This window comes from Nycticebus coucang, chromosome 22 (genome assembly GCF_027406575.1).
Source record: "Nycticebus coucang isolate mNycCou1 chromosome 22, mNycCou1.pri, whole genome shotgun sequence".
Classification (NCBI taxonomy): domain Eukaryota; kingdom Metazoa; phylum Chordata; class Mammalia; order Primates; family Lorisidae; genus Nycticebus; species Nycticebus coucang.
Genome location: NC_069801.1, coordinates 25,512,319 through 25,523,244, shown reverse-complemented (window position 1 = coordinate 25,523,244; position 10,926 = coordinate 25,512,319). Strand labels below are relative to the sequence as shown.

The following is a 10,926-nucleotide window of genomic DNA, read 5'->3' as shown; positions in this document are numbered from 1 at the left end:
TCTGTCTCTACAAAAAAACAAACAAACAAAAAAAAAAACAAGTAATCTAGAGATTATTTAAAGTATACAGGAGTATATGCATAGGTTATAAGCACATACTACACACACCATTTTATAATAGGGACTTGAACATCTGAAGATTTCAGTATCCTAGGCTGGATTAGTGACTCATGCCTCTAATCCTAGCACTCTGGGAGGCCAGGCTGGCGACTGCTTGACTCAGGAGTTTGAGACCAGCCTGAGCAAGAGCAAGACCCTGTCTCTACCAAAAAAAAAAAAAAAAGAAAAAAAAAGAAAGGGGCGGCGCCTGTGGCTCAGTCGGTAGGGTGCCGGCCCCATATACCGAGGGTGGCAGGTTCAAACCCGACCCCGGCTGAACTGCAATAAAAAAAAAAAAAAAATAGCCGGGCGTTGTGGCGGGAGCCTATAGTCCCAGCTACTCAGGAGGCTGAGGCAAGAGAATTGCTTAAGCCCAGGAGTTGGAGGTTGCTGTGAGCTGTGTGAGGCCACGGCACTCTACCGAGGGCCATAAAGTGAGACTCTGTCTCTACCAAAAAAAAAAAAAAAAAAGAAAGAAAGAAAGGAAGAAAGAAAAACAAGCCAGCCATCGTGGTGGGCACCTGTAGTCCCAGTTACTGGGGAGGCTGAGGCAAGAGGATAGCTTGAGCCCAGGAGTTTGAGGTTGCTGCGAGCTATGACACCACCAGACTCTCTGTCTCTAAAAAAAAACAAAAAAAAAGAAAAAAGAAAGAAAAGATTTCAGTATCCCAGAAGGTGAGTGGGGATGTTCTGGAACAAACCACCCCTCTATGAATACAGAGGAATGACCTGACAGGCCTGATTCTCAGAACCACCGTGAACAGATCTCCGCCCTCTTCAGGCCTCAGCTGTCCCATCTGTAAGATGAAATAAGGAAGTTACGCCACATTTCTAAACTTTTCCCTCTCCCCGTCTTCAGTTTCCTGAAGTCGTTTTCTTGTCCGGCCGAAAACTAGTTACACCTGACGGTAGTGGAGATGAGGCTTCTGATTGCGGGCTGATTTGGGGACAGACCCGATGGAGCCTGCCGCCTTCCTGTCCACTCAGGCAGGAGCCCTGACTCGGACGCAGCTCTCCGGCGCCTTCCAGCTCAGCCTGGCCTGGAGCAAGCCTTGACTTCCCGGGAATTCACAGCTCCTCTCCCTCCTTGCTGTCCCTACTCCCACGCGGCACGCCTGGGAGGCCGCGGAGAGCAGGACACTGGCACGGGTTCGGGGGTCCGAGCAGTCCGCAGGAACCGGTGCCCCGCCCACTCCGCCCCCGCCCCCGTGAAAGAGGGCTGTAAAATTCCGGAAGAGAGATTAGAGGCAGGGGATGGGTGGGGCGGTGAATCAGTACATTCCTTCCTCCCCTTGCCTCCTCCTCCCCGGTTATCACTCTGGAGGGTTGGGGCCTCTTATGGCCTTCTCATGACCAGTCCACTGGCAGAGTCCAGACACGGTGGTGGAAACCTCCCATGTTCATCTGAACTTTTAAGAACCTGGATTGCTCATTTTCCAGCTCATGATCCCGTTTGGTTTAGGGCTGGGGTTTTGGTTGTTACTTCCAACTAGGTCCTTTTCATGAGAGTACTTCTTAGGCCTGTCTGTGCATTCGTTAGTAGCTCCTGTTTATTGAGCAAACCTTGCATTGTAGGTACATTTTATTTAGGGTTAGAAACAAGGAATATGAAGGCTCAGGCAGGCTGTGAAACCCCAAGGTCACACAATGGCAGAGCCAGCAATAATCTCAGATCTATTGGTTCCATACATTTCCCACCACACCCTGCTGCTTTTACTTCAGGTCATTAAAAGGCAAAACTTGGGTTTTAGGGGATAGGGAAGTAAGATTTATGGACCACCTTCCACTGTGCCAGCTACTTTAAATATAGTGTCTTTAGTCATTTAATTTTTCGCAACACCACCATGAGTTAGGTGTGATCACCATGCCTCTATTACAGAAGAGGAAACTTTAGAGGTCAGGAATTTAAGGGCAGAGCTGTGATTCCTATTCGGTCACATTACAAAGTCTCTGCTCTTTCTAAAACCACAGTTAATGTCTGAATAGTGCTTGAAAGTTACAAAGTACTAATCCCTTCCTAATTTAACTTTTATGTTGTTGTTTTTTTTTTTTTTTTTGTAGAGACAGAGTCTCACTTTATGGCTCTGGGTACAGTGCTGTGGCATCACACAGCTCACAGCAACCTCCAACTCCTGGGCTGAAGCGATTCTCTTGCCTCAGCCTCCTGAGTAGCTGGGACTACAGGAGCCCGCCACAACACCCAGCTATTTTTTTTTTTTTTTTGGTTGCAGTTCAGCCGGGGCGGGTTTGAACCCGCCACCCTCGGTATAAGGGGCCGGCGCCTTACCGACTGAGCCACATACCACAAGACTGATTACAGCATATATGCTTTATATTGACAAAAAGGGATAACCTTAGGTGGTGCCTCAGAGGAGTAGGGTGCCAGCCCCATATGCTGGAGGTGGTGGGTTCAAACCCAGCCCTGGCCAGAAACTGCAAAAAAAAAAAAAGAAAAGAACCTAAAATTTTCAAAACTTAAAAAAAAAAAGAAAGTTTACAAAGCACTTTCAAGCTCTTCATTTCAAAGTTATCATCCCATTTCATAGATGAGGATATAGAATCATTTGGGAAGTAAAGACATCTGTCCCAAGTCACAACGCTAAAGGTAAGAAGCAGAGCTTTTTGAAATGAACTCTACAGAGTTGATAGTATCAAAGCTCATTTGATCTATTCATGCCACAGTACCAAGTACCATTTTAATAATTACAATGTTAGCTAACATTTATTGAGCACTTAACATGTATTTAATACATGAGTTATGCAACTAACTCCTTTAGTGCTCAAAAAACTCTTATGAGGTAAGTAATGTTACCTTTTCCATTTTACAGATGGGGAAATTGAGACTCAGGGAGATGAAGTAACTTCCTAAGGTTACACAACAATTAAATGGTAATGCAAGGGTGCCAGGTGAAACAGTGTAGAGGCCCAGGATGGGAATCAGGCACCTGAGTTGTGTCCCAATCTCCATCTAAAACCACTCTTCTAAGGGCCTCAGTTTCTTTGCCACACCATTATTTCTTTGACTAAACTGTGTGTGGCTGCCCCACATAGCTCCTGCTGTCACGGAGCTAAGGCTCTATAAAATCAGCCTACAGTACTTCTAGCTTTGCCTCACAGGGGCACTGGGAGGATTAATAAGTTAATGGCACTTGGACTGCTTCAGCAAAGACACTGGATAAACTAAGGGCACTTATGTGTGAAGCTCACTGCCAGGGATGGTTCATGCTGTAATAAGATGCCTGCAGCCCAGTTCCTGATCTGTTTGAGGTGTGGAGGGAGTAAAACCATGTTAAAAGCCTTCCTTGGGAAACCATTTGGATGTAAGCGTTTAAAGCATTCTCTCTGGGGGGCGGCGCCTGTGGCTCAGTGAGTAGGGTGCCGGGCCCCATATGCTGAGGGTGGCGGGTTCAAACCCAGCCCCAGCCAAACTGCAACAACAACAAAAAAAAATAGCCTGGTGTTGTGGCGGGCGCCTGTAGTCCCAGCTGCTAGGGAGGCTGAGACAAGAGAATCGCGTAAGCCCAAGAGTTAGAGGTTGCTGTGAGCCGTGTGACGCCACGGCACTCTACCTGAGGGCGGTACAGTGAGACTCTGTCTCTACAAAAAAATAAATAAATAAAGCATTCTCTCTGCTGTCCTGGGAGTAAGGAAAGGTGGTGGGGGTGTCATGGTCTTGGGCCTTTCTCTCTCAGAGGCAGGTGTTCTTCCAATATCTCAGAGGGGTTTACAGCTTTCTTGAAGGGACACCAGTTATTGACTGAAGTCAGAAACTAACATCATGATTAGTTAGACTTCAGAGGCAGACAAACCTTGGCTAAATCCTGCTTCTGTTATTTCATCTCTCTGAGCTTCATTCCCTTTTAATATGAGGTAATAATGCCTTTCTTATAGGGTCATTTTGAAGCATAAATTTGATAATATATTTAAAAACACCTTGCTCAGGGCTTAGAATAAAGTAGATGCTTAATAAATGGTAACTATTACGGAGCCATTATTTTTATCTATATGTTATTATATTATTTACTGATATTTTAGGGCCAGGCTGAGAACTAGGTGGAGGGAAGAATCATTCATTTTTTTTTCAAATAATCTACTAGATTGCTTCAAATAGTTTAAGCAGAGGAAAACCTGAAAAAAGGCATTTACAATATAATACCATAAGTACTATGGTAGGGGATTTCATAAGGTGTTTTGAGACTTTAGTGGAAGAATCAATAACCAAGAGATGCAGCAACAGTTTTGCAGAGGAGGTAGTTCTCTATTTCAAGTCTGTGCTTCCAGGAAGGGGAAAATGCTGCTTGTCAGAGGCAGGTAGAATTCAAGTGGCAGCTAAGCTTGTGGTCCTCACCCAAGGGCCTTGATTCAGCTCTGCAGCCCCTCTTGCTCAAGGCCTCTCAACTCCCACACAGCCCTACCAGCCAGCCTTGCCCTAGAATCCCCGCCCCTTGGCTGCCTGCTGATGATGAACCTCCTGGGTTCTGGGCTGTGGTTTGATGCCGCTGAGTCATAAGACCTTTCTTTTATTGTTAAGCTCTAATGGAAGTCTTCTGGTCAGGAGAAATGCCCCAGGTCTACCTTGAAGGGAAGGCCTAATGATTACTGACCACTGCTTCTCCCCACAGGGCCTGATGAACCCGTGTGTGGTGGTAAGGTGGGTGAGAGACAGCACAAGGGACATCTTCATTTTTTTCTAGATAGGTACTATCTATGGACAGGTGAGACTTCCCAGGGTGGACAGGGAGAACAGACCCTCCTGCTACCCCGCACTGTCAAGAGAAACTTCCCTTTTCTTCCCAAGCCAGCCAGCCTCCATTGCCTCTCTCTAGCTGCCATCTGGCAATGACCCAAACTAGCCCACCAACTCACCGGTGCCCACATTTTCCAAACAAAAATTTAGGACGCATGATCTGGCAAAGAATTTCTGGCCAGCTTCCAAATGCAAGAGGCAAAAACCTTTCCACTGGAAAATGATAATCCACATCATTAAAGGTGACACTAGGTTGGAAATTCAGGGTCTCATCTTTCTCATTTTCATACATTATACTATTGACATGTGAAAAGATCCTCAAGAGGAAGCTGATCATTATTTCCATTTAATAGTTGATAGTACTTAGACGAAATCACTTGCCCAGGATCCTACATCCTGAATTTTAGTCTGTCAGGAGCGTTAAGTCTTGGGTTTTGTGTGTGTGTGTGTGTGTGCGCGCGCGCGCGCGCGTTTTGCACAAGCGGGGTGGGCAGGGCGCGAAGTGCCCTTTGCGAAGATGCACACGCCATTTATTCGGGGCTTCCAGGAAGGGCAGCAAAGAAGTGAGCTGCCGGGTTTCCACTTCTGCGTTGGAAATCCCCGAGCACAGGACTCGGTAGCTGCCCGGTACGGATAGGATCTAGTCTTGGGCCTCTGGGAGCAGGAAAAAGCCCTACGACCTTGCAGGTCACACGGCGGCCGCGCGCCCTTGCCCTACCCCAGGTGCGAATGGGCGGGGCGCAGCGTGGGTGAGCGACTATCTCCTACCCCCAGCCCCCGGTCACATGGACGCGCCTTCCGTAACCGGGAGTGCGGAGCGGAACGAACCACAAGAAGGAGGAGCGGGGGAGGCGCCGAGGGCAGTGGGTCAGCACCCCGCGGGACAGGTGGGGCGGGCCCAACCGCCCGCGAGCCGGCCCGCCAACCAGTCAGCGAGCGCCAAGGGCGGGCCGGCGGCCGCGCGCGCCGCGCCCCGCAGCGCCCCCTGAGGGGCGGCGGCGGGAGCTGGTTCCGGCTGCGCGCGCAGCGGTGGTGGCGGCGGCGCGATCCGCTGGGCTGTAACCGTCGTCCGTCCGGGAGCGGCTGGAGCAGTAGCGGCAGCCGGGCACAGCGCGAGGCGACGCCACAGGGCAGCGGCGGCAGAGGCGGCAGCAGGAAACGCAGCGGCGGCCGCAGCAGCAGCAGCAAGACGGACTCGTGGACACGCGCCTCCGCCGCCGCCGGGCCGGGCCGGGTGTCGCGCGCCGAGGCTGGGGGGGAGTCGTCGCCGCCGCCGCCACCGCTACCGCCGCCGCCGCCGCCGCCGAGGTGACTGAGGAGAGAGGCACCTTCCTCGCTCCCGCCGCCGCCGGACGTCAATGCCCAGTCCCCAGCTCGCCAGCGTGAGTGCGCCCTTCCCGGGCAGCCCCCGCGCCGGCGCCCGGGGCCTCGGGGAAGGGGAGGGCGGGAGGCGCCGCAGCCATTAGTGCAGGCCCGAGACACGTCCCCGGAAGGAGGGCCGGGCCGGGGCCGGGGGCGGGGGAGCGAGGGTGGGTGAACGGGCGGGGGGGGCGTGTGTGGAAGAATGTTGAGTGTGCGCGCGCGTGGGGGGGACATGTGCATGTGTGAGTGGGGGGAGAGTCTGTGTGCGACTGGGGGGGTTTGTTAGGGGGAGTGAGAGTGTGTGTGTGAACGGGGGGAGAAAGTGGGCAGTATCGGTGTGGGAATGTGTGTGAGGGTGTATGACTGAGGGGAGTGTGTGGGAATGAGTGGGGAGGACGTGAGTGTGCGGGGACTGTGAGCAGGTGGGGGAGGAGAGTGTATGGGAGAGAGTGGGCGAGTCTGGGGATATGAATGTGTGTTGGAGAGAAGGTGTGACGAGTGTGGAAGGATGTGCCCACGTTTGTCCAGTGTGTGCAGGCATCCTGGAGGCCCTTCCTCCTTGGTCTTTGTTTGTGGCAGTAGTGAACCCTGGTGTCTTGGGTTAGGGAGTTCTTTCCAGGAACATCTTGTCCCTAGATCCTTGGGTTCAAGTATGATGAAAGGGTGTAAGTCTCTTCCAGTGGCACTATAATCTGGCTCTGGGATTTTTTCCCCTGAAAGTATATTGTGAGGTTTTATTCTTGTTCCGCAACCCCCCCACCCCATGTCATGACATCAATGTAAATTTCCAGTTTCTTTAAGGATATGGTTGCCATCCCATCTTAGTCTGGGGGCTCTGAGAGCTAACTAAAACAAGCGTCTCTGTTGCTCGGGATCCTGTGCTCTTGCCTGACAGTATTCCGATGCATAAACTTTTTGGCTAGTTTTTCAGGTGAAAGGCATTGTATTTTTAGGTAAATTGAAGTGATGTCTTTTAGGCTGTAATTTTTTTTACCCTTTTTGGAGAAAAGCTCCTAAGAACTAATAGTAACGTAATACATTGATGAAGAACCATAGTGTAGTTTTTTATGTCCTGGAATTTGTCAAGAAACGTCATATAAAGTGATCAGCAGTTCTACCATCACTATAGCCATTCAGCAAATGCTTGTCCGTCTGTAGTCACCAAACTACAATCATTACTGGCTTGGAAGATGGTACTTACTTGCTGCCATGTTCCGTATTACAGAGTAGTTTCAGACAGGAAGTGAGTAAAGTTATGCCTTGTTAAGTGTGCAAAAGGAAATTAAGAATACGTAATGACACATTATCAGGGCTTCAGAAACACTTGCCAGCGTACTATTACATTGGTGAGGATAGTGAAAGGTTGTATGCTGAATTCTCAGTGTAATATTTTTAAGTTTCATATTGAAAGGACTAATTATTGTCATGAACTTTACCCATTCTTGTGTAATTGTCGGGATTCCTGATGAAGAGTGTACCTTGATGTGGATTTTGCACCTTAATATAATCTTATAAGATTATAAGATAATAGTGTCTCTTAGAAGTTGGGAATCTTTCAATGTGTAAGGAAAGAGTAGGGTGGTCCTTTTGATAGCGGACATAAAGAATTACAGGCAGAGTCATTTATGTGTAATTAGAAGTCAGAAGTTGTATTTGCTTAGATTGTCTTTTTTTTCAATTACTAGTATGCTCTGCTTTCAGAAGTAGTAAATAGTATTTTTAGTGTTAAGCAGGGAAGGGATTAATTAGTATTAAGCGCCTATGCCCCAGGTACTTTTTAATACTCAAGTCTCACAGCTACAGTAAAGGTGGTAGGTATCCTCATTTCATTCATTTGGCAATTTTAAGTTGCTTCTGTCTGCCAAGCGGCAGTCATGAACTCCCATGGACTTAACAGTGATGAGATGAAGAGATACAGATTCAGAAGGTTAAGTAACTTGTCCCAGGCCATCCATATAATAAGAGTTGGAGCTGGATTAAAAATACAGGTCTGTCTGACTGTAAAGTCCTTACACCATATTACTCTCTTAATACATTATGTCATTTTGAGGTTTCTCATCCAGAAGGTGACCTAACAGCTTGTACATATGAGAGCTGTTGAGGTTAAAGCTGAAGACAGAATAGCTGGAGGTGTGGGCATCATTCAGGAGATGCTGACTTGAGGCTCATTGGGGCCTAAACTAGGCTTTTATGTGAGAGGGTATTCCGCCTAGAAACTCTCTCAGGGCCTCAGGGTGTGTGCTTTGAGACTAGAGTTTTTATGAGGCACCTGGAATATGTCTGGGAGAGGGAAGTCTGATTAAAGAAATGCAGCAGCCTTTTATGTTGTGTTTTTCTTTTTTAGGAAGAGGCTAGAGAGTATTGGGGATGAGAGTTAACTAGAAGTTGTCACTTCTTTGAAAGTTTATCTGTTGAACTATGTAGGATGCTTGAATCAGGAGATTATGGAGATCAGGTGAGAAAATACACGTGAAAGAACTTAGTTAATAATAAATTGAACTACAGATTTAAAGTATTACCACCAAGACGTTTCTACTAAGGCAGCCGTTGTATGTAGTAGCTTGGAAAAGGCCAGTATTTTAGAATACCTTTACAAATGAAAAATAGTTTAGAACTAACTTCTGAACTGGGTATTTTCTGACTCAACAGCAAAAGTCAGACTACTCCCTCTGTGAGTCAGTCAAGTAATACTTAATTTGAATGAACCAAATTTATATGGAGAAACCATTTGACAACATTCATTGAACTTTGATGGCACTAGGGAAAAGTTAATGTTTGAATGCTTTGGCACATAACTTTTTTTTTTAAAGTCTGAAAGCACCATATATAGTTTACTTATAAAAATTCGCAAATAAGGTAACTTAGATTTGTTTTTCTTAAAAATTAACTTTGTATTCATTTTGTCCTATAAAATTGGCATTTCCTTATGCAGTAGTTACAGAACACTTTACAATTTTGAGACACAAAGTTGAAATTTAGCAGGGATTTATTTTACAGGGCTTGACTATACATACATCTTGTTCATTTTTGCAATAGTATGGCATTGGTAACCGGTGAAGCCTCTAGAGAAAGTATTGATAAATAAGATGCAGAAGGGCATAAATTGTTAGCTGTTGCTCTTAGAAGAGTAAAACTTAATAAGTTGGGTGAAACTAAGTTAGGTTGATTGCTTCACATGCTATTCCATCAGCCTTGCTGCTTATTGAATAGAAGTTAGGGATTTTTAGAAAATTTGAGTGACTAGAAATCAGGAATCTATAGTTTTAACATGGTAGACTTAGGGTGGCACTTGTGGCTCAAAGGAGTAGGGCGTAGCCCCATAAGCCGGAGGTGGTGTGTTCAAACCCAGCCCTGGCCAAAAACTGCAAAAAAAAAAAGTAGGCTTAGATTTTTCTTTCTTTCTTTCTTTTTTTTTTTTTTTTTGAGTAGGTAGTGGTAGAGATATTGTGGTCTTGGGATACTTGTAGAGTCCAACATTATTGGGGTTTCAGTTTCAACGTTACCTTAAATCTTTTTGTGTGCCGAATGACAAATTATCTCATTTAATACTCAATATCATATAAAGTGGTATTCATTCAACTTTATAGGTAAGGACATTGTTTTATAGATTGATTGTTAAATGCTAGGTTTTGGAATATAAGTTAAAGAGTATCAGTACATAGGTGGCAGGTGGTAGTTGATAAAAATTTTTTTCTGTGGTGCTTAAATTACTTAACTGTTGAACAGTGGATGCTACCAGTTATAATAGTGCAATGACAATTTGAGTCTGTTGCTACATGGAAAATTATTATTATTATTATTATTTTGCAGTTTTGGGCCGGGGCTGGGTTTGAACCTGCCTACTCTGGCATATGGGACCAGGGCCCTACTCCTTTGAGCCCAGGTGCCGCCCGATACATGGAAAATTGGAAGAATTTTTTCTCCATGTTCACCTTTGGTACTGAAGGTGAAAATGGAACCACATTCTGTAGCTCCCTTGACTTTTGGTCACTGTCGTGGGACTTGAAGCCTTGTAGGATTGCCCTATGAAAGTCTTTTGCTCCTTGGAGTGATGGAGGTCTAGGGTGAATCAGTTGTTACTACCCTACCACCTCCATGAAAAAAGGCTCTGTCCACTTTCCACAGTTGCCCATTGTGGAGTCACCAGGACTTGGGTAAGAAAATGACATTCTTCTGCATGTCATAGGGTGATTTTCCCTGCACTGTTTGTTCAGTCAGTATAAAATTATAGGACACAAACAACTTTCCCAGAAAAATGACAGTGGAGTTGACAATTATACCAATATTTTTTATGTGACTTGAATACAAAATGTCTTTTGTTTGGCTACACTGATTTTCTTGCCCATAGGTTAACAGGACATCCATTCCAGTTTAAGAGGCCTAGAACCTAAATTTCATCATTTGAATGTAAATTTCCGTTGCAAAATGTTGGCTTTTTGAATTTTAGAGAATTTTTAAGATTTGGCTTTTTTTGTGACTTTTTCTTTGCTAGTTGAATCTTGTTTGAAAAAAATATTTTGAACTTTAGAACAGTCTTTACCTTTAGAGAAGTGGCGTATTCCTTTCATAGTATTTTTGGTTTGAAATATCATTCTTCTCAGAAAATGTTAATTCTTTTGGCATAAAATGCACACATGATATATTTGTTTTAGCGGATCAGATAAATTACTTTATTTTTATTTCTGCAGTGGTCAGATATGTTGGCTCTTAACTAATGT

The 10,926-nt window shown here is 45.8% G+C and overlaps 1 long non-coding RNA gene across 1 annotated transcript in view; it reads left to right on the top strand.

The window, feature by feature from the left end:
• The first annotated feature begins 5,874 nt into the window (after positions 1–5,874).
• LOC128574898 (uncharacterized) overlaps positions 5,875–10,926 on the top strand; it is a 17,451-nt gene continuing 12,399 nt past the window's right edge. The window contains exon 1 of the long non-coding RNA XR_008376877.1: positions 5,875–6,228. This is a non-coding gene — a long non-coding RNA (uncharacterized LOC128574898). The remainder of the gene's footprint in view (positions 6,229–10,926) is intronic.